Source organism: Carassius gibelio, chromosome B18 (assembly GCF_023724105.1).
Source record: "Carassius gibelio isolate Cgi1373 ecotype wild population from Czech Republic chromosome B18, carGib1.2-hapl.c, whole genome shotgun sequence".
Classification (NCBI taxonomy): Eukaryota; Metazoa; Chordata; class Actinopteri; order Cypriniformes; family Cyprinidae; genus Carassius; species Carassius gibelio.
In genome coordinates, this window is record NC_068413.1 from 25670194 (window position 1) to 25690537 (window position 20344).

The 20344-nt window shown below is 39.6% G+C and overlaps 1 protein-coding gene and 1 long non-coding RNA gene across 4 annotated transcripts in view; both read left to right on the plus strand.

Annotated features, from left to right (window-relative positions):
- LOC127977424 (genetic suppressor element 1-like) overlaps positions 1-20344 on the plus strand; it is an 870445-nt gene that overhangs the window by 89655 nt on the left and 760446 nt on the right. The gene's annotated exons all lie outside the window — the stretch shown is intronic.
- On the plus strand, positions 933-15278 carry LOC127977444 (uncharacterized). 3 transcript variants are annotated; one of them, XR_008158218.1, is made up of 4 exons: positions 933-2824; positions 10867-11108; positions 12845-13226; positions 15122-15278. It is a non-coding gene; the product is annotated as an uncharacterized LOC127977444 (long non-coding RNA). The 3 variants fall into 3 exon arrangements; XR_008158219.1 differs by having other exon boundaries at positions 12845-13309; positions 15205-15271; XR_008158217.1 differs by lacking the exon at positions 15122-15278 and having other exon boundaries at positions 12845-14721.

The following is a 20344-nucleotide window of genomic DNA, read 5'->3' on the forward strand; positions in this document are numbered from 1 at the left end:
TAACATCACAAAGGGCTTAAGATTACACTGACCAGGTTTGGTGTTGATCTGAATAAATCTCTAGGAGGAGTTCGTTAAAGTACAACCCCTGAAAATGGCAAAAACAACGCCAATTTTGCAGAGAAAATTCTAAATAAACGACTTCCTGTTGGGAATCGGATTTCGTATCAAGAGACTTTTTTGTAGGTATTGGTGTGTTACATGTGTATACCAATTTTTGTACATGTACGTGAAACATAGCTTGAGGCGCACTCTGTTGAAAGTGTATAGGTGGCGCTATCGAGCCATTTTGCCACACCTGATGGAATTTTGGCCTTCAGATGTGTTCAGGCCAGGACTCTTATCACACATGTGCAGTTTGGGGAAGATCGGACATTTTATGCCTGAGTTATAACATCTTTTATTCCCATGGCGAGACATCGAACTTCGTGACGGCGCCATGGACACGCCTTTTAACGAAAACTCAAGATCTTCACAACTTAACATCGCACAGGCCTTTAGATTAGACTGACCACAAAAAATACATTGATGTCATAAAATTTCTAGGAGTAGTTCATCGCAGTGTAAAATATGTCACTTCCTGTTGCCAGTAGGTGGCGCTATGACTATAACTGAATATGGGCATGTCAATCTGTTCAGGTCAGGAGTCTCATCAAACATGTGAAGTTTGGGGCAGATTGGTCATTGTATGTCTGAGTTATAGCAACTTCCTGTTTCATGGCGAATCATCGAAATTCGCCAGGCCGCCACGGACACGCCCATTAATGAAAACTCAAAAGCTTCGCAATTTAACATCGCAAAGGCCTTCAGATTAGGCATACCAAATTTGGTGTTGATCTGAATGAATCTCTAGGAGGAGTTCGTTAAAATACAACGCATGGAAATGACAAAAATGACACAAAATTTGCTCATAATATTAGTAATAACCGACTTCCTGTTGAGTTTCAGATTTTGCTCCAAGAGACTTTTTTGTAGGTATTGGAGAGTTACATGTGTATACCGATTTTCATACATGTACATGAAACGTAGCTCGAGGCGCACACCGTTGAACGTGTATAGGTGGCGCTGTTGAGCCATTTTGCCACACCCACTTCTGAAACCCATATCAGACGTAAATTTTCGCCAGTTCTGAGGTGTGTGCAAAGTTTCATGACTTTTCGAGCATGTTTAGGCCCTCAAAAATGCGATTCATTTTGGAGAAGAAGAATAATAATAATAATAATAATAATAATAATAATAATAATAATAAACGGAGCAATTCCAAGAGGGTCCTCACACCATCGGTGCTCGGGCCCTAATTAAAGCTGCAAGCAGCGATGAACGGGCCCTCGCACCCGGGCTCACCGGCAGCGAGTGGCTTTAGTTAATAGGTGAACGGTGAGAAATATGCGTTTAAACTCATAAATATAAGTAGAATATATAAATGTTTATTCCATATATGTGCCAATCTTCCTGTTGCCAGCAGGTGGCGTTATCATTATAATGGAATATTGGCCTTCAGATGTGTTCAGGGCAGGACTTTTATCGAACATGTGAAGTTTGGGGAGGATTGGACATTTTATGCCTGAGTTACAACAACATCCTATTTCATGGCGAAACATCGAAATTTGTCAGGCCGCCATGGACACGCCCTTTAACGAAACCTCAAGATCTTCGCAATTTAAGATCGCAAAAGGCTTTAGATTACACTGACCAAGTTTGGTGTTGATCTGAATAAATATCTAGGAGGAGTTCGTTAAAGTACAACCCCTGAAAATGGCCAAAACAACACTAATTTTGCAGAGAAAATTCGAAATAACTGACTTCCTGTTGGGATTCGGATTTCGTACCAAGATACTTTTTTTTAGATATTGGTGTGTTACATGTGTGTACCGATTTTTTGTACATGTACGTGAAACATAGCTCGAGGCGCACTCCGTTTAAAGTGTATACGCACTCCGTTGAAAGTGTATAGGTGGCGCTATCGAGCCATTTTGCCACACTCGATGGAATATTGGCCTTCAGATCTGTTCAGGCCAGGACCCTTATCACACAAGTGAAGTTTGGGCAAGATCGGACATTTTATGCCTGAGTTATAACATCTTTTATTCCCATGGCGAGACATCGAACTTCATCACGGCGCCATGGACACACCTTTTAACAAAAACTCAAGATCTTCACAACTAAACATCACACAGGTCTTTAGATTAGACTGACCACAAAAAATACATTGATGTCATAAAATTTCTAGGAGTAGTTTGTCGCAGTGTAAAATATGTAACTTCCTGTTGCCAATAGGTGGCGCTATGACTATAACTGAATATTGGCATGTAGATCTGTTCAGGTCAAGAGTCTTATCCAACATGTGAAGTTTGGGGCAGATTGGACATTGTATGTCTGAGTTACAGCAACTTCCTTTTTCATGGCGAAATATCGAATTTTGTCAGGCCGCCATGGACCCGCCCTTTAACGAAACCTCAAGTCCTTCGCAATTTATTATCGCAAAGGGCTTTAGATTACACTGACCAAGTTTGGTGTTGATCTGAATAAATCTCTAGGAGGAGTTCGTTAAAGTACAACCCCTGAAAATAGCAAAAACAACACCAATTTTGAAGGGAAAATTCAAAATAACCGACTTCCTGTTGGGATCCGGATATCGTACCAAGAGACTTTTTTGTAGGTATTGGAGTGTTACATGTGTGTACCAATTTTTTTACATGTACTTGAAACATAGCTCGAGGCGCACTCCGTTGAAAGTGTATAGGTGGCGCTATAGAGCCATTCTGCCACACCCGGTGGAATATTGGCCTGCAGATCTGTTCAGGCCAGGACTCTTATCACACATGTGAAGTTTGGGGAAGATCGGACATTTTATGCCTGAGTTATAACATCTTTTATTCCCATGGCGAGACATCGAACTTCGTTGCGGCGCCATGAACAAGCCTTTTAACGAAAACTCAAGATCTTCACAACTGAACATCGCACAGGCCTTTAGATTAGACTGACCACAAAAAAGACATTGATGTCATAAAATTTCTAGGAGTAGTTCGTCGCAGCGTAAAATATGTCACTTCCTGTTGCCAATAGGTGGCGCTATGACTATAACTGAATATGGGCATGTCAATCTGTTCAGGTTCGGAGTCTCATCAAACATGTGAAGTTTGGGGCAGATTGGACATTGTATGTGTGAGTTATAGCAACTTCATTTTTCATGACGAATCATCGAAATTCGCCAGGCCGCCACGGACACGCCCTTCAACGAAAACTCAAGATCTTCGCAATTTAACATCGCAAAGGCCTTTAGATTAGGCATACCAAATTTGGTGTTGATTTGAAGAACTCTCTAGGAGGAGTTCGTTAAAATACAACACATGGAAATGACCAAAATTACACAAAATATGCTCATAATATTAAAAATAACCGACTTCCTGTTGGGTTTAGAATTTCGCTCCAAGAGTCTTTTTTGTAGGTATTGGTGTGTTACATATGTGTGCCAATTTTCGTGCATGTACGTGAAACATAGCTGGAAGGCTGTTGATTTTCTTGGTATAGGTGGCGCTGTCAAGCCATTTTGCCACACCCTCTTCTGAATCCTATATCAGACGAAAATTTTCACCAGGTTTGACGCGTGTGCAAAGTTTCATGACTTTTTGAGCATGTTAAAGCCCTCAAAAATGCGATTCATTCGGGAGAAGAAGAAGAAGAAGAAGAAGAAGAATAAAAAACAAAGCAGATACAAGAGGGTCCTCGCACCTCGGTGCTCGGGCCCTAATTAAAGCTGCAAGCAGCGATGAACGGGCCCTCGCACCCGGGCTCACCGCCATCGTGTGGCTTTAGTAAAAAGGTGAACGTTGAGAAATATGCATTTAAACTCATAAATATAAGTGCAATATATGAAAGTTAATTCCATATGTGTGCCAATCTTCCTGTTGCCAGCAGGTGGCACTATCGTTATAATGGAATATTGGCCTTCAGATGTGTTCAAGCCAGGACCCTTATCACACATGTGAAGTTTGGGCAAGATCGGACATTTTATGTCTGAGTTATAACATCTTTTATTCCCATGGCGAGACATCGAACTTCGTCATGGCGCCATGGACACGCCTTTTAACAAAAACTCAAGATCTTCACAACTTAACATCACACAGGTCTTTAGATTAGACTGACCACAAAAAAGACACTGATGTCATGAAATTTCTAGGAGTAGTTTGTCACAGTGTAAAATATGTCACTTCCTGTTGCCAATTGGTGGCGCTATGACTATAACTGAATATTGGCACGTAGATCTGTTCAGGTGAAGAGTCTTATCAAACGTGAAGTTTGGGGCAGATTGGACAATGTATGTGTGAGTTATAGCACCATCATTTTTCATGGCGAATCATCGAAATTTGTCAGGCCGCCATGGACACGCCCTTTAACGAAACCTCAATTCCTTCGCAATTTAACATCACAAAGGGCTTTAGATTACACTGACCAAGTTTGGTGTTGATCTGAATAAATCTCTAGGAGGAGTTCGTTAAAATACAACCCCTGAAAATGACAAAAACAACACCAATTTTGCAGGGAAAATTTAAAATAACCGACTTCCTGTTGGGATTCGGATTTCGTACCAAGAGACTTTTTTGTAGCTATTGGTGTGTTACATATGTTTACCGATTTTCGTACATGTACATGACATGTAGCTCGAGGCACACTCCATTGAAAATGTATAGGTGGCGCTATCGAGCCATTTTGCCACACCCAATGGAATATTAGCCTCCAGATGTGTGCAGGTCAGGACTCTTATCAAACATGTGAAGTTTGGGCAAGATCTGATATTTTATGACTGAGTTACAACAACTTCTACTCCCATGGCGAGACATCGAACTTTGACATGGCGCCATGGACACACCCTTTAACGAAAACTCAAGATCTTCTCAATTTAACATCGTACAGGTCTTTAGATTAGACTGACCACAAAAAAACATTGATGTCATAACATTTCTAGGAGTAGTTCTTCGCAGCGTAAAATATGTCACTTCCTGTTGCCAATAGGTGGCGCTATGACTATAACTGAATATGGGCATGTCAATATGTTCAGGTTCGGAGTCTCATCAAACATGTGAAGTATTGGGCACATTGGACATTGTATGTCTGAGTTATAGCAACTTCATTTTTCATGGCGAATCAACGAAATTCGCCAGGCCGCCACGGACACGTCCATTAACGAAAACTCAAAATCTTCGCAATTTAACATCGCAAAGGCCTTTAGATTAGGCATACCAAATTTGGTGTTGATCTGAATAAATCTCTAGGAGGAGTTCGTTAAAATACAACGCATGGTAATGACAAAAATGACACAAAATTTGCTCATAAAATTAAAAATAACCGACTTCCTGTTGGGTTTAGAATTTTGGTCCAAGAGTCTTTTTTGTAGGTATTGGTGTGGTACATGTGTGTGCCAATTTTCGTGCATGCACGTGAAACGTAGCTCGAGGCGCACACCGTTGAACGTGTATAGGTGGCGCTGTCGAGCCATTTTGCCACGCCCACTTCTGAAACCCAAATCAGACATAAATTTTCGCAAGTTCGGAGTTGTGTGCAAAGTTTCATGACTTTTTGAGCATGTTTAGGCCCTCAAAAATGCGATTCATTTCGGAGAAGCGGAATAATAATAATAAATATAGCTGCAAGCAGCGATGGCGGGCTCAAGCCACCAATGCCATCGCCACCCCGGTGGCATCAGGTAAACTGTGCCCAGCGGGCACATGCATTCACAATATCCCTCTGGCAGTGAGGTTTTAAAGGATAAGGCAGTTAAAGGGTTAATCAGAATCATCAAGACTTTAAAATCACATTCACAGTACAATATATATATATATATATAACTTTAGTGACACTTTACAATAATATTTCATTTCTAAACATTATGTTAACATGAACAATATTTATATAGCATTCATTCATGTCAGTTAATATTCCAAACTTAAACATTAAAACATTGTTTTATTGTGATTTTTTTCCAAGCACATTTTACCAATTCCAAACCATATCAATCTTAATAACTACCATTATTTTTTATTTAATCATTTATGAGTGCTATACAATAGTCCTGTAAAGCTGGAAGAGAAAAACTCCTTATATTCATGTGTGCAGAATTATTGGGCATGTTTTCTTTTAAAGATGAAATGCAGTAAAAAGGAGTTTTAACTCAAACTGTAAAGCCCATGAGAAATATCAAACACAAATGCAATACAGAAATTGATAAGTTAAGACTTGGCCATTGTACAAAAAATGCTGACTGGGTCATGAGGTCAGAAAAGAAGAAGAAAAAAAACAGGTCAAGAAGAACTGACAAAAAGAATTGCAAAATAATTAGGAATTAATGTGAAGATTAATTTTTAGTCAATTCTGCAAGACAGACTTTCAGGAAAGGAGGTGGAATAAAAAAGAGCTCCTAAATCTTAATCCCGGATTATGGAAGATATATTCCTCAAACCATTGGACAAGAGGAGGTAGTGCTGGTCCTTCACGAGTCACTCTAATCTGTTCATAAAGCCTATATATAAAGTCTTAATATATAGTATTTCACAATACTTCATGGTATTCTAATTAAATAATTTTTTTTTAATCTTAGATCTCTCAGAACCTGACACAGAGTAATTCTGAGACTCCAGGAAAGTGGCAGTTCTGTAAAATGTTGGCGCTGGAGACTAAATGCTCCCTGATAGTTTCACACCTAATTCACTTACACACACACACACATTACCCACAGTGACAGAGGAACAGAGTTACATCAGATGTTTGATAGTTTTTAAAAAAAATTTATCATCCATATAGTGTTGTATAGTCATGAAACTATGCATATTTCCTCAGAATGACTTGTCTTCTATGTGTACATTTTTTTGAAGTGTTTAGAAGCTGCACTTAAAAAAATAAAAGACATTTACTGGTTACTTTTTTACTGTTATTTCAATAAATCACCATGACAAAACCATTCAAGCTATCCAAAATTCATTCGCACCTGTTCTGTAAGATAAATTCTTTAAACAGTGGTAAAAGAGGATGTGGTGCTGATCCTTCAAGAGTCACTCAAAACGTATCTGTCCATAAAGCCTATAAAGAATTATTTCTTAATATACAGTTCACAATACTTCAGCTTGTTATTCTAATTAAGTGAGGGTCATTTTATCAGTAAATACATAAAATTCATATTATTTTTCTTTGAAAGATTTCTATAAATGATTTAAATCATACTCGTTTCTACAATAATTATTTAAAAGTAATCATATAGCTCCATCTGGTGGCCATTATTGGTACTAAGAATTGCAAGCTTGATTTATAAGTTATGATAGTTTTAATTTTATGCTGGCTCTTGAAAATGATAAAGCTATGAAACTTACTGTGCTTCCTCCTTCAAATGATGACTTCTACATATATAAAAAATTATGAAGAGTTGAAATTAAACATTTTAAAGATATCGTAAAAAAACTATTGCATTTTTTTTTATGTTACTTTAATAAATCGCTATGGCCACACCATTTAAGGTATCCTAAACCCATTCGCAATTTAACATCTTCAGTATATTAGCATCATGTTGAAAAAGTTTGGTGTGAACTACTTATGTCTTCTCGAAGGAGTATGAATTCATTTTTACATGCTGATTTTATCATAAATCCACAATAAAATTTCTGAGTTCTGTATCAATCTGTGTTGTTGTTTGTTTATTTTTATTTTTTTTATTTTTCATAGGAAGATAACTGACCCTTTACTCTCGTTTTTAATAAATGTGCTTATAAACCAAGAACAAGCTATTTATAGCTGTATTTATAAACTGCTTACTACTGACTATTAATATTGGGACAAGGCTTTATAAAGCATAAACTGACTATTTACTAATGAGTGCAGTTATTATAAAGTGTCACCAATGCATTTACTAATGTTAACAAATTAGACATTATTTTACAGTGTTATTAAAACCATTAATGACTTATAAGCATTTGTGAAAGAAGCTTAGTCTTGATCTGTGAACTGAACAGTTTTACTGTTACATCCATGAGATTTTAAAAATGTAGATACATGTCATGTCACAGGATGGAATAGGTCAGTATCAAATGAGTTGAAATTATTATTTGCAGCACAAATAAGTATTTTTAGAATTGTGTTTTTAATTCCTGAAACTGTCAGAAAAGGATAAGGCCTAAGAGATTTCTTAAGCTGTAATGAAAACAGCAATGTTAGCAACAGCAACAAAAAATAACAATTTAAAATACTTTTTTTTTTTCTGGTGATTAAAGAGATGATTAAGTCTCTCTCTCTCTCTTTCTCTCTCTCATTGTGTCTGCCACTCAGCTCATGCCCATCCCCCACTCACACACACACACTCACACACACACATGCACTCAGTCAGCACACATACATTGCTCAAACAGAGGGACAGAGTGAGTTAAGAAGTCTGACAGTTTTTTAATTTTCTTTTAATCATACAGTGTTGTAAAGTCATGAAACTATGCATATGTCCTCAGAATGATTTGATCTCTGTATGAAATTTTTTTAAGTGTTTGGAAGCTGCAATTTAAAAATACAAGACAATTAATGATTCCCTTTTTACTGTCATTTCAAAAAATCACCACGACAAAACGGTTCAAGCTAACCAAAATCCGTTCGCAATTTAAGTTCCTCAATGTTTTTTCAACATGTAGACAAAGTTTGGTGAGTATAGTGAACATTTCCTCTGAGGAGAATGCATTAAATCAGAGCTCAATTTAAATATTCAAATCAAAATAGCCGACTTCCTGTTGGTCGTAGCTGATGACTGTGAATTAGAAAGTTGTCCGTCTTGATAAGAACAATTTATGTACCAAGTTTGGTGTCTGTAGCTAAAACTAACCCCCCCACTTTTGCCAAAAGGTGGCGCTATAGCGTGCCTCCTTCACGCCCTTTTAAAAGCTTTTGCCATTGTCTAGCTATCACTAATACTGATATGTGTTTTGAGTTTCATGTAAATCTGAGGTTGTTGTCTGCCTCAAACTCATCATAACAGAACATTCAAGTTTGACACGTTGCCATGGCAACACCATATTAGATATCAATATCCCCACAACAGATTTACATCGGCCGTGTTTTGTCATTATTCTGATGAAGTTTGAAGCAAATCGAGTAAAAATAAGATGCTGAATTAAAAGCATTTTGAAAATGACTCACTTCCTGCTGCCAGTTGGTGGCGCTATAACGTTGACTCTTAATAGTCACATATATACGATCAGTATCATACAACGAACAAACCAATGAAGTTTGATCAAATTCAGGAAATGTATGTGGATGTTATTAGACATTTCCTGTTTCTCATTTCTCGCCATAATTTCCATGCCTCGCTACGGGCAAACCGTTCGAGATATCAAAAATCCCCTCGCAATTTTTCATCCCCAATGTCTTGAGATCATGTTCACCGAGTTTCGTGGCGAACGGGTTGAAAACCTCAGAGGAGTATTTCAAATTCCAGAGCATGCTTTTTTTAAATAGCCCTGAATAGCTGACTTCCTGTTGGGCAGAGCCTATGACATAAAGTGTGAAAGTTGTTCGGCTCAATGAGATCTATAAGTGTACCGAGTTTCATATAAATACATGCAAGTCTGTGTGAGCTATGGTTCAAGATTTCTGAAGGTGTTCCAGGGGGCGCTGTAGAGCCCCTGTGCCACGCCCGGGTCCCAGCCTCTGCAGCGTCCTGATGGCCGCAGATTCCAATGTGTGTGCCAATTTTCAAGAGTTTTTGAGCATGTTAAGGCCCCTAAAAACCCCCGGAAGGTTTAATAAAAAAAAAAAATAATAATAAGAATAATCCTTAGAAGAACAATAGGGCTCTTCGCCCCTACGGGCTTGAGCCCTAATTAAAGCTGCAAGCAGCGATGAACGGGCCCTCGCACCCGGGATCACCGGCAGCGAGTGGCTTCAGTAAATAGGTGAACGGTGAGAAACATTCATTTAAACTCATAAATATAAGTGGAATATATCAAAGTTATTCCATATATGTGCCAATCTTCCTGTTGCCAGCAGGTGGCGCAATCATTATAATGGAATATTGGCCTTCAGTTGTATTCAGGGCAGGACTCTTATCGAACATGTGAAGTTTGGGGAAGATCGAAGATTTTATGCCTGAGTTACAACAACTTCCTTTACTGTGGCGAGACAACAAATTGTGTCATGGCGCCATGGACACGCCCTTTAAAAAAAAAACAAGATCTCCATAATTTAGCATTGCACATGCCTTTAGATTAGACTGACCACAAAAAAACATTAATGTCATACTATTTCTAGGAGTAGTTTGTCGCAGTGTAAAACATGTCACTTCCTGTTGCCAGCAGGTGGCGCTATGACTATAACTGAATGTGGGCATGTAGATCTGTTAAGGGCAGAAGTTTTATCTAACATGTGAAGTTTGGGGCAGATTGGACATTGTATGTCTGAGTTACAGCAACTTCCTTTTTCATGGCGAAACATCGAAATTTGTCAGGCCGCCATGGACCCGCCCTTTAATGAAACCTCAAGTCCTTCGCAAATTATTATCGCAAAGGGCTTTAGATTACACTGACCAAGTTTGGTGTTGATCTGAATAAATCTCTAGGAGGAGTTCGTTAAAGTACAACCCCTGAAAATGGCAAAAACAACACCAATTTTGCAGGGAAAATTCAAAATAACCGACTTCCTGTTGGGATCCGGATTTCGTACCAAGAGACTTTTTTGTAGGTATTGGAGTGTTACATGTGTGTACCAATTTTTGTACATGTACGTGAAACATAGCTCGAGGCACACTCCGTTGAAAGTGTATAGGTGGCGCTATCGAGCCATTATGCCACACCCGGTGGAATATTGGCCTGCAGATCTGTTCAGGCCAGGACTCTTATCACACAGGTGAAGTTTGGGGAAGATCGGACATTTTATGCCTGAGTTATAACATCTTTTATTCCCATGGCGAGACATCGAACTTCGTCGCGGCGCCATGAACAAGCCTTTTAACGAAAACTCAAGATCTTCACAACTGAACATCGCACAGGCCTTTAGATTAGACTGACCACAAAAAAGACATTGATGTCATAAAATTTCTAGGAGTAGTTCGTCGCAGCGTAAAATATGTCACTTCCTGTTGCCAATAGGTGGCGCTATGACTATAACTGAATATGGACATGTCAATCTGTTCAGGTTCAGAGTCTCATCAAACATGTGAAGTTTGGGGCAGATTGGACATTGTATGTGTCAGTTATAGCAACTTCATTTTTCATGGCGAATCATCGAAATTCGCCAGGCCGCCACGAACACACCCTTCAACAAAAACTCAAGATCTTCGCAATTTAACATCGCAAAGGCCTTTAGATTAGGCATACCAAATTTGGTGTTGATTTGAAGAAATCTCTAGGAGGAGTTCGTTAAAATACAACACATGGAAATGACCAAAATTACACAAAATTTGCTCATAATATTACAAATAACCGACTTCCTGTTGGTTTTAGAATTTTGCTCCAAGAATCTTTTTTGTAGGTATTGGTGTGTTACATATGTGGGCCAATTTTCGTGCATGTACGTGAAACATAGCTCGAAGGCAGTTGATTTTCTTCGTATAGGTGGCGCTGTCGAGCTATTTTGCCACACCCTCTTCTGAATCCTATATCAGACGAAAATTTTCACCAGGTTTGACGCGTGTGCAAAGTTTCATGACTTTTTGAGCATGTTAAAGCCCTCAAAAATGCGATTCATTCGGGAGAAGAAGAAGAAGAAGAAGAAGAAGAAGAAGAATAAAAAACAAAGCAGATACAAGAGGGTCCTCGCACCTCGGTGCTCGGGCCCTAATAATAATAATAATAATAAACAAAGCAGATACAAGAGGGTCCTCGCACCTCGGTGCTCGGGCCCTAATTAAAGCTGCAAGCAGCGATGAACGGGCCCTCGCACCCGGGCTCACCGGCAGCGAGTGGCTTTAGTTAATAGGTGAACGTTGAGAAATATGCATTTAAACTCATAAATATAAGTAGAATATATCAATGTTTATTCCATATATGTGCCAATCTTCCTGTTGCCAGGAGGTGGCACTATCATTATAATGGAATATTGGCCTTCAGATGTGTTCAGGGCAGGACTTTTATCGAACATGTGAGGTTTGGGGAGGATTGGACATTTTATGCCTGAGTTACAACAACATCCTATTTCATGGCGAAACATCGAAATTTGTCAGGCCGCCATGGACACGCCCTTTAACGAAACCTCAAGATCTTCGCAATTTAAGATCGCAAAAGGCTTTAGATTACACTGACCAAGTTTGGTGTTGATCTGAATAAATATCTAGGAGGAGTTCGTAAAAGTACAACCCCTGTAAATGGCCAAAACAACACTAATTTTGCAGAGAAAATTCGAAATAACTGACTTCCTGTTGGGATTCGGGTTTCGTACCAAGAGACTTTTTTGTAGATATTGGTGTGTTACATGTGTGTACCGATTTTTTGTACATGTACGTGAAACATAGTTCGAGGCGCACTCCATTTAAAGTGTATACGCACTCCGTTGAAAGTGTATAGGTGGCGCTATCGAGCCATTTTGCCACACTCGATGGAATATTGGCCTTCAGATCTGTTCAGGCCAGGACCCTTATCACACAAGTGAAGTTTGGGCAAGATCGGACATTTTATGCCTGAATTATAACATCTTTTATTCCAATGGCGAGACATCGAACTTCATCACGGCGCCATGGACATACCTTTTAACGAAAACTCAAGATCTTCACAACTGAACATTGCACAGGCCTTTATATTAGACTGACCACAAAAAAGACATTGATGTCATAAAATTTCTAGGAGTAGTTCGTCGCAGCGTAAAATATGTCACTTCCTGTTGCCAATAGGTGGCGCTATGACTATAACTGAATATGGGCATGTCAATCTGTTCAGGTTCGGAGTCTCATCAAACATGTGAAGTTTGGGGCAGATTGGACATTGTATGTCTGAGTTATAGCAACTTAATTTTTCATGGCGAATCATCGAAATTCGCCAGGCCGCCACGAACACACCCTTCAACAAAAACTCAAGATCTTCGCAATTTAAAATCGCAAAGGCCTTTAGATTAGGCATACCAAATTTGGTGTTGATTTGAAGAACTCTCTAGGAGGAGTTCGTTAAAATACAACACATGGAAATGACCAAAATTACACAAAATATGCTCATAATATTAAAAATAACCGACTTCCTGTTGGGTTTAGAATTTCGCTCCAAGAGTCTTTTTTGTAGGTATTGGTGTGTTACATATGTGTGCCAATTTTCGTGCATGTACGTGAAACATAGCTGGAAGGCTGTTGATTTTCTTGGTATAGGTGGCGCTGTCGAGCCATTTTGCCACACCCTCTTCTGAATCCTATATCAGATGAAAATTTTCACCAGGTTTGACGCGTGTGCAAAGTTTCATGACTTTTTGAGCATGTTAAAGCCCTCAAAAATGCGATTCATTCGGGAGAAGAAGAAGAAGAAGAAGAAGAATAATAATTAAAGCTGCAAGCAGCGATGAACGGGCCCTCGCACCCGGGCTCCCCGCCAGCGAGTGGCATTAGTAAAAAGGTTAACGGTGAGAAATATGCATTTAAAGTCATAAATATGATTGGAATATATCAAAGTATATTCTGAATATGTTCCAATCTTCCTGTTGCCAGCAGGTGGCGCTATCATTATTACGGAAAATTGGCCTTCAGATGTGTTCAGAACAGGACTCGAACATGTGAAGTCTGGGGAAGATCGAACAATTTATGCCTGAGTTATAACAACTTCTCTTGCTGTGGCGAGACATCAAACTTGTCATGGCGCCATGGACACACCCTTTAACAAAAATTCAAGATCTTCAAAAGTTAACACTGCACAGGCCTTTAGATTAGACTGACCACAAAATATATATTAATCTCAAAAAAAAATTCTAGGAGTAGTTTGTTGCAGCGTAAAATATGTCACTTCCTGTTGCCAGCAGGTGGCGCTATGACTATAACTGAATATGGGCATGTAGATCTGTTAAGGGCAGAAGTCTCATCCAACATGTGAAGTTTGGGGCAGATTGGACATTGTATGTCTGAGTTACAGTAACTTCATTTTTCATGGCGAAACATCGAAATTTGTCAGGCCGCCATGGACACGCCCTTTAACGAAACCTCAAGTCCTTCGCAATCTAACATCGCAAATGGCTTTAGATTACACTGACCAAGTTTGGTGTTGATCTGAATAAATCTCTAGGAGGAGTTCGTTAAAGTACAACCCCTGAAAATGGCAAAAACAACGCCAATTTTGCAGGGAAAATTCAAAATAACCGACTTCCTGTTGGGATTCGGATTTCGTACCAAGAGACTTTTTTGTAGATATTGGTGAGTTACATGTGTGTACCAATTTTTGTACATGTACGTGAAACATAGCTCGAGGCGCACTCCGTTGAAAGTGTACAGGTGGCGCTATCGAGCCATTCTGCCACACCCGGTGGAATATTGGCCTGCAGATCTGTTCAGGTCAGGACTCTTATCACACATGTGAAGTTTGGGGATGATCGGACATTTTATGCCTGAGTTATAACATCTTTTATTCCCATGGCGAGACATCGAACTTCGCCATGGTGCCGTGGACACGCCTTTTAACGAAAACTCAAGATCTTCACAACTGAACATCGCACAGGCCTTTAGATTAGACTGACCACAAAAAAGACACTGATGTCAAAAAATTTCTAGGAGTAGTTTGTCACAGCGTAAAATATGTCACTTCCTGTTGCCAATAGGTGGCGCTATGACTATAACTGAATATGGGCATGTCAATCTGTTCAGGTTCGGAGTCTCATCAAACATTTGAAGTTTGGGGCAGATTGGACATTGTATGTCTGAGTTATAGCAACTTCATTTCTCATGGCGAATCATCGAAATTCGCCAGGCCGCCACGGACCCGCCCTTCAACGAAAACTCAAGATCTTCGCAATTTAACATCGCAAAGGCCATTAGATTAGGCATACCAAATTTGGTGTTGATTTGAAGAAATCTCTAGGAGGAGTTCGTTAAAATACAACACATGGAAATGACCAAAATTACACAAAATTTGCTCATAATATTAAAAATAACCGACTTCCTGTTGGGTTTAGAATTTCGCTCCAAGAGTCTTTTTTCTAGGTATTGGTGTGTTACATATGTGTGCCAATTTTCGTGCATGTACGTGAAACATAGCTGGAAGGCTGTTGATTTTCTTAGTATAGGTGGCGCTGTCGAGCCATTTTGCCACACCCTCTTCTGAATCCTATATCAGACGAAAATTTTCACCAGGTTTGACGTGTGTGCAAAGTTTCATGAATTTTTGAGCATGTTAAAGCCCTCAAAAATGCGATTCATTCGGGAGAAGAAGAAGAAGAAGAAGAAGAAGAATAAAAGCTGCAAGCAGCGATGAACGGGCCCTCGCACCCGGGCTCACCGCCATCGTGTGGTTTTAGTAAAAAGGTGAACGTTGAGAAATATGCATTTAATGTCCTAAATATAAGTTGAATATATCAAAGTATATCCCATATATGTGCCAACCTTACCGTTGCCAGCAGGTGGCGCTATCATTATAATGGAAGATTGGCCTTCAGATGTGTTCAGGCCAGGACTCTTATCAAACATGTGAAGTTTGGGGAAGATTGAACATTTTATGCTTGAGTTACAACAACTTCTCTTGCTGTGGCAAGACATCAAATTTTGTCATGGCGCCATGGAAACACACTTTAACAAAAACTCAAGATCTCCAAAAGTTAACATTGCACAGGCCTTTAGATTAGACTGACCACAAAATATATGTTAATCTCAAAAAATTTATAGGAGTAGTTTGTCGCAGCGTAAAACATGTCACTTCCTGTTGCCAATAGGTGGCGCTATGACTATAACTGAATGTGGGCATGTAGATCTGTTAAGGGCAGAAGTTTTATCTAACATGTGAAGTTTGGGGCAGATTGGACATTGTATGTCTGAGTTACAGCAACTTCCTTTTTCATGGCGAAACATCGAAATTTGTCAGGCCGCCATGGACACGCCCTTTAACGAAATCTAAAGATCTTCGCAATTTAACATCGCAAAGGGCTTAAGATTACACTGACCTGGTTTGGTGTTGATCTGAATAAATCTCTAGGAGGAGTTCGTTAAAGTACAACCCCTGAAAATGGCAAAAACAACGCCAATTTTGCAGAGAAAATTCTAAATAACCGACTTCCTGTTGGGATTCGGATTTCATACCATGAGACTTTTTTGTAGGTATTGGTGTGTTACATGTGTATACCGATTTTTGTACATGTACGTGAAACATAGCTCGAGGCGCACTCTGTTGAAAGTGTATAGGTGGCGCTATCGAGCCATTTTGCCACACCTGATGGAATTTTGGCCTTCAGATGTGTTCAGGCCAGGACTCTTATCACACATGTGCAGTTTGGGGAAGATCGGACATTTTATGCCTGAGTTATAACATCTTTTATTCCCATGGCGAGACATCGAACTTCGTGACGGCGCCATGGACACGCCTTTTAACGAAAACTCAAGATCTTCACAACTTAACATCGCACAGGCCTTTAGATTAGACTGACCACAAAAAATACATTGATGTCATAAAATTTCTAGGAGTAGTTCATCGCAGTGTAAAATATGTCACTTCCTGTTGCCAATAGGTGGTGCTATGACTATAACTGAATATGGGCATGTCAATCTGTTCAGGTCAGGAGTCTCATCAAACATGTGAAATTTGGGGCAGATTGGTCATTGTATGTCTGAGTTATAGCAACTTCCTGTTTCATGGCGAATCATCGAAATTCGCCAGGCCGCCACGGACACGCCCATTAACGAAAACTCAAAAGCTTCGCAATTTAACATCGCAAAGGCCTTCAGATTAGGCATACCAAATTTGGTGTTGATCTGAATGAATCTCTAGGAGGAGTTCGTTAAAATACAACGCATGGAAATGACAAAAATGACACAAAATTTGCTCATAATATTAGTAATAACCGACTTCCTGTTGGGTTTCGGATTTTGCTCCAGGAGACTTTTTTGTAGGTATTGGAGAGTTACATGAGTATACCGATTTTCATACATGTACATGAAACGTAGCTCGAGGCGCACACCGTTGAACATGTATAGGTGGCGCTGTTGAGCCATTTTGCCACACCCACTTCTGAAACCCATATCAGACGTAAATTTTCGCCAGTTCTGAGGTGTGTGCAAAGTTTCATGACTTTTCGAGCATGTTTAGGCCCTCAAAAATGCAATTCATTTTGGACAAGAAGAATAATAATAATAATTAAAGCTGCAAGCAGCGATGAACGGGCCCTCGCACCCGGGCTCACCGCCATCGTGTGGCTTTAGTAAAAAGGTGAACGTTGAGAAATATGCATTTAAACTCATAAATATAAGTGCAATAATATCAAAGTTTATTCCATATGTGTGCCAATCTTCCTGTTGCCAGCAGGTGGCGCTATCGTTATAATGGAATATTGGCCTTCAGATGTGTTCAAGCCAGGACCCTTATCACAGATGTGAAGTTTGGGCAAGATCGGACATTTTATGCCTGAGTTATAACATCTTTTATTCCCATGGCGAGACATCGAACTTCGTCATGGCGACATGGACATGCCTTTTAACAAAAACTCAAGATCTTCACAACTAAACATCACACAGGTCTTTAGATTAGACTGACCACAAAAAAGACATTGATGTCATAAAATTTCTAGGAGTAGTTTGTCACAGTGTAAAATATGTCACTTCCAGTTGCCAATAGGTGGCGCTATGACTATAACTGAATATTGGCATGTAGATCTGTTCAGGTGAAGAGTCTTATCAAAAATGTGAAGTTTGGGGCGGATTGGACATTGTATGTGTGAGTTATAGCACCATCATTTTTCATGGCGAATCATCGAAATTTGTCAGGCCGCCATGGACACGCCCTTTAACGAAGCCTCAATTCCTTCGCAATTTAACATGGCAAAGGGCTTTAGATTACCCTGACCAAGTTTGGTGTTGATCTGAATAAATCTCTAGGAGGAGTTCGTTAAAATACAACCCCTGAAAATGACAAAAACAACACCAATTTTGCAGGGAAAATTAAAAATAACCGACTTCCTGTTGGGATTCGGATTTCGTACCAAGAGACTTTTTTGTAGCTATTGGTGTGTTACATATGTTTACCGATTTTCGTACATGTATATGACATGTAGCTCGAGGCGCACTCAATTGAAAATGTATAGGTGGCGCTATCGAGCCATTTTGCCACACCCAATGGAATATTAGCCTCCAGATGTGTTCAGGTCAGTACTCTTATCAAACATTTGAAGTTTGGGCAAGATCTGATATTTTATGACTGAGTTACAACAACAACTACTCCCATGGCGAGACATCGAATTTTGACATGGCGCCATGGACACGCCCTTTAACGAAAACTCAAGATCTTCTCAATTTAACATCGTACAGGCCTTTAGATTAGACTGACGACAAAAAAGACATTGATGTCAAAAATTTCTAGGAGTAGTTTGTCGCAGCGTAAAATATGTCACTTCCTGTTGCCAATAGGTGGCGCTATGACTATATCTGAATATGGTCGTGTCAAACTATTCAGGACAGGAGACTCAGCAAACATGTGAAGTTTGGGGCAGATTGGTCATTGTATGTCTGAGTTATAGCAACTTCCTGTTTCATGGCGAATCATCGAAATTCGCCAGGCCGCCACACACAGGCCCTTCAACGAAAACTCAAAAGCTTCGCAATTTAACATCGCAATGGCCTTTAGATTAGGCATACCAAATTTGGTGTTGATCTGAATTAATCTCTAGGAGGAGTTCGTTAAAATACAATGCATGGAAATGACAAAAATGACACAAAATTTGCTCATAATATTAGAAATAACCGACTTCCTGTTGGGTTTCGGATTTTGCTCCAAGAGACTTTTTTGTAGGTATTGGAGAGTTACATGTGTATACCGATTTTCATACATGTACATGAAACGTAGCTCGAGGCGCACACCGTTGAACGTGTATAGGTGGCGCTGTTGAGCCATTTTGCCACACCCACTTCTGAAACCCATATCAGACGTAAATTTTCGCCAGTTCTGAGGTGTGTGCAAAGTTTCATGACTTTTCGAGCATGTTTAGGCCCTCAAAAATGCGATTCATCTTAGAGAAGAATAATAATAATAATAATAATAATTAAAGCTGCAAGCAGCGATGAACGGGCCCTCGCACCCGGGCTCACCGCCATCGTGTGGTTTTAGTAAAAAGGTGAACGTTGAGAAATATGCATTTAATGTCCTAAATATAAGTTGAATATATCAAAGTATATCCCATATATGTGCCAATCTTACCGTTGCCAGCAGGTGGCGCTATCATTATAATGGAATATTGGCCTTCAGATGTGTTCAGGCCAGGACTCTTATCAAACATGTGAAGTTTGGGGAAGATTGAACATTTTATGCTTGAGTTACAACAACTTCTCTTGCTGTGGCAAGACATCAAATTTTGTCATGGCGCCATGGAAACACACTTTAACAAAAACTCAAGATCTCCAAAAGTTAACATTGCACAGGCCTTTAGATTAGACTGACCACAAAATATATGTCAATCTCAAAAAAATTATAGGAGTAGTTTGTCGCAGCGTAAAACATGTCACTTCCTGTTGCCAATAGGTGGCGCTATGACTATAACTGAATGTGGGCATGTAGATCTGTTAAGGGCAGAAGTTTTATCTAACATGTGAAGTTTGGGGCAGATTGGACATTGTATGTCTGAGTTACAGCAACTTCCTTTTTCATGGCGAAACATCGAAATTTGTCAGGCCGCCATGGACACGCCCTTTAACAAAATCTAAAGATCTTCGCAATTTAACATCGCAAAGGGCTTAAGATTACACTGACCAGGTTTGGTGTTGATCTGAATAAATCTCTAGGAGGAGTTCGTTAAAGTACAACCCCTGAAAATGGCAAAAACAACGCCAATTTTGCAGAGAAAATTCTAAATAACCGACTTCCTGTTGGGATTCGGATTTCGTACCAAGAGACTTTTTCGTAGGTATTGGTGTGTTACATGAGTATACCGTTTTTTGTACATGTACGTGAAACATAGCTCGAGGCGCACTCTGTTGAAAGTGTATAGGTGGCGCTATCGAGCCATTTTGCCACACCTGATGGAATTTTGGCCTTCAGATGTGTTCAGGCCAGGACTCTTATCACACATGTGCAGTTTGAGGAAGATCGGACATTTTATGCCTGAGTTATAACATATTTTATTCCCATGGCGAGACATCGAACTTCGTGACGGCGCCATGGACACGCCTTTTAACGAAAACTCAAGATCTTCACAACTTAACATCACACAGGCCTTTAGATTAGACTGACCA